This window comes from Mustela putorius, unplaced genomic scaffold (genome assembly GCF_011764305.1).
Source record: "Mustela putorius furo isolate JIRA1106 unplaced genomic scaffold, ASM1176430v1.1 tig00000785_pilon_pilon_pilon, whole genome shotgun sequence".
Lineage (NCBI taxonomy): Eukaryota > Metazoa > Chordata > Mammalia > Carnivora > Mustelidae > Mustela > Mustela putorius.
In genome coordinates, this window is record NW_025421480.1 from 509739 (window position 1) to 514008 (window position 4270).

General features: G+C 36.4%; 1 pseudogene; it reads left to right on the forward strand.

The window, feature by feature from the left end:
* The first annotated feature begins 3864 nt into the window (after positions 1–3864).
* On the forward strand, positions 3865–3951 carry LOC123393273 (annotated as a pseudogene).
* Positions 3952–4270: the final 319 nt, after the last annotated feature.

Genomic DNA, 4270 nt, shown 5'->3' on the forward strand with positions numbered 1-4270 from the left:
ACCAGCGGAGCCGCGCTCTGAAACTTGTACGACCCAGCCTCAGGAAGCTCAGCCCTGCTGGTGGGAAGCCACTCTGCTCCCAGCTCCGCATCGTTAGGAAGGCTGACAGGGGGAAAACAATATCCAAGAGATCCAGAATAAAGTTCTGATGAACTTAGAAATATTAAAAGTGCTCATCTCAGCCTGTCTGGGGATGACTGAAGTTTTGTTTGTAATCATTCCACTGGCCCTGCTGTTGAATAGCCTTTGAACACACCCCATGAGATGGTCAGCCGAATCCAGGCCGGGCATTAGCAATCCCATTCCGACTTCTTTCCTTACTCCTCCCTCACATAAGGTGAGGACCACACTTCCACTTCTCTCTGATTTTCGGTCTTTGCTCCTGATGTGCAGCAGGTGACTGTAAAGACCAGAATGCCCATGTAGCTGTAAGGTGTCTCTGTAGGCACATTCACTCCTCTGACTTCTAGAATATGAAAATCCTCTACTTCTGTGAGGCTGCAGGAAGCTAGAAATGAGAACCATAGCCTCCCATGAAAAACTGTAAACTTCCAGTTTAAAAAATTGGTTGATAAAGAAGTAAAGACAGTGTGATTTTACACTGGCCAACTCTTTGCCAAACCCATTTACTTTTCTTCTTGGGCAGGTGGTTAGAGTCTGCTTGTTAGGCTCTGCCAAATCTATGTCTTAGAACTGGCTTTGAACCCGTGGATTCTGAGTGGTAATAATGTACACTCATTCTGTGCCTGGCAATAAAATTTCTTGTGCTTCAACCTCCATGATTTTTTTTTTTTTTTCTGCACAGCTTGATGTAGGTGAACATGGTAACTTGGGAGCCACATGTTAAAGATAGCAGAGCCACAAGACAAAAAGATTCTGAGTCCTGGAATCACACCTCTTTGAGACATGGCATGGCAAATTGCTATCACTTCTGAGGTTACAGAAACTGATGTTATCTTAACCAAAAAAGAAAAAAGTAGAATTGAGGGAAGTTAAGTTAAGAAACAAAAGGGTGGGCTAAATGGTATAAGGATTATACTACAGGCTCATATACTTTGGATCTTTTTCTGCATTAGCCGACATAGTTGAAGCAGCTGTTTATGCTAAGTTCCTCCAGGAAGCCAGACAGCTCACTGGTAATAAAGTATAAGTCATCCCTTTAGTAATTTGTTTTAGGCGTGATGACTCATGGCCAGCAATGGAGGAAAGGCGATTCAGTGACATAAACACGCAGTCGTGAGTCTGAGGCCAAGCAGTGTAATCATACCTAGGAAAGAAATATTCCTCTAAAGGAAACAACTTCCAGAAATGCATTGATTCCATTCATTTTAACTTTTTCATTGTGGTGAGAATCAGCTTAATGCCTGGAAATTATATTGATTCAAACATGTCCATTCCGGGAAAGGTATTTGCTCTTCATTTCCTTAAGTAAATCTTTTTTGGGAAAGTTATCTCAGGTCAAAGGGATACGTTGCCTCAAACTTTAAGTCAAGTCCCTTTCCAGGAGGCAGAAAAAATACTTAAAATTTTCAGGTAATGGGTTTTTTCCAGACTCCAGGCAGGAAGGATTTCCAAAATTTATAGTGGATCTGAGTTGCATATTGTACACAGCATTCTTCTAGCTGCTTTTTCCCCAAAAATGATGAGATCTAGTTTTGGATATGACACTCAATTAAGTTTTCATTTTGCCCTTCAAAAAGGTTATCTAGAACTCCGTATTGCAAAGAATTGGCAAAGAGGTATTCTAGTTGCACCAGAATATGTGAGATAAAAGTGGGGACTTTACAAAGTATTTTGAGATGAAAATCTACTGAAATCAATTTCATCCATGAGATAAAATGTAAAAGTCAATATGGATTACTGGCCAAGATTTTTGATCTCGCCTTCTGGAATAGTAGGTACATTTGCTGACTTATGCTGAGTGCCTGGCATATACTATACTGGTTTATAATCTTTCCAATCTCAGAATCAGCTCCAGACCACTAAGACAAAGCTACTCGCCAAGGCTTTCATGTGAACAGTTCCCAAGTGTGCTGTGTATAGTGTGGCCAAGAAAATGTGGTGACCATTCTCTGGAGGACTGACCTAATTTCTTCATGAAAGGCCTTCTGTATGATCAAATAATCAAATAGTGATTAGTTTTGAGTAGCTCAAATATATTTACTAACTTCCTTCTATATACCGAATTGAAAATACAGACTTAGATTTGTGCCAATACAAGTAATAATAACGAGAGGGAAACGGACACATGCTCAGTGCCAGGTGCCATTCTCACTGCTTATCCCTAATGTGAATTAACTTAAACAATAAAAAGAAAAATTTGGAGTCACATATGTAATAATTTAAGGCTTTAACTTAGCTTTAAAAAGGATGCTAAAGCAAGCACTTTAATCTTATTCCTCACTATGACAGCCAGGATTTCTATAAAAATGTGTAGAAAATTTGGTGTCATAAACGAACTGTTTTTTTGAAGCAAATGTAGTTGGTTCTTCAGGACCATCTGGAATTTGGGGACCAAATACTACTTTCCACATTATTATTGTTATTATTATTGTTGGTGTTATTATTAATTACTACTAGCAGTAGTAATTTTTTTGAGTAAATTTGAGTAAAAAATTTGAGTAAAAAAAATTTGAGTAAATCTTTTACTCAGTGATTTCTATGACCAGGTACTGGACTTCAGTTTTTTACTTTAGTTTTTCATTTATCTCTTTGAACAATGTTTTGGGATAGATACGATTTTTGTTCCCATACTCTACTAAGTTATTTGTCTAAGATTATGTAACTTCTAAGTGGGAGGTCTTAAAATTCAATCTAAGCAATCTTAGGGTATAACATAGAATGAGATTCAGTGACTATTTGATATTCTGAAAAGTATCTTCATACTGGTAAAATCAAAGCTCTGGAAATTCTTTTAACACTAGGAAATGAAGTAGCTTAGCTATATCTGGTTGACTTTTATGAAAGATAAATATGGTCAGATGCAAGTAGTCCAGGGAAGTATGATTCTTTTGCTTTGTTTTATAATAAACACAAAATGGAATTTCTCTTCTTCTCTATCTTAAGACATATGATTTTAAAATATTGAGTAATTATAGTTCTAGGAAATTGATGGACAGTATGATCTGTAAACCTATCAAATGCAAAAACGTAGAACGCCTAGATAAAATATGGCATATTTCAAGCATTCAAATGTTCTCTTGAAGTCATAGCTGAGAATGGAAAATCCACAGTTGCCAGAATCAGAAGGAAGACTGAAAACCACTGGGGAAAGGAAAAATGGTAGAATGTGTATGGTGTGTGCCCCTAATTATACCAGGGACATAATTTCTATCATCCTTACAGAGATGGATGCTGATGCCTTGGAACCATATAAAACAGGGAATTAAAACAAAGACCATCTGAACAGATCCAGAGCTTAAAAAGGCTTGCATCTTTAATTAAAGGATAGAATAGAAAAAAATTACCATAGATATACAGACATGGCAAGGAAGTCTCTCCTGATAATTTGTAAATATGTTACTTTTTCTGGCAGGTGTTTGAGATTTAAAATTGTATGTTACGTGATCTAGAAAACTCTAGCCCTAGAAAATAATAGTAAAATTGATCGATGGCTAGTAATACTCCTGGGTCACTTGACAGATGCAAGTGACTCGGGAATTCCATCCACAGGTACAAAGGATTCTTAGGAGGAAAAAAAATACCCATCCTATTTAAGGATGCACTCCTATTAAAAATTACAGAACACCGAAAGAAACAGTCTGGTGTGAGTGAAAAATAGCAAATATGGCAAACAGCAAGCTTGGAATCCCTGAGAACTTGAGATAACTAGACAATAATATGACTTATAGAATGACTATGCTAAGCTTTGTGCAGTGGCAGTATCATAGCCAATGAGGTTTAGCTGAGGTGTGATTATTGCTAATTAAAATGACTATGCTATAAGTATACAAAAATAAGTAAAAGTCAAATAAATAAGTAAAGCATGAAAAGAAACTGACAACTGAAAAAATTCAAGAAAAAAAATTTTAAGTTATTGAAATTTAAAACTCAATGAACAGTTTAAACAACAGACAAGAGGTATCTGAAGAGAAATGAGTAGCATGAGAAATAAGAATACTTCTAAAATGTAGCACAGATTGATAATTAATGACACACAAAAAATACATGTACATATAGGAAATTGAGAGACATGGAAGATAGAATGAGAAGGTGTAGCATTTATTTCATTGCAGTGATAGAAGAAAAAAAGAATGGAGAAAGTGTTTCA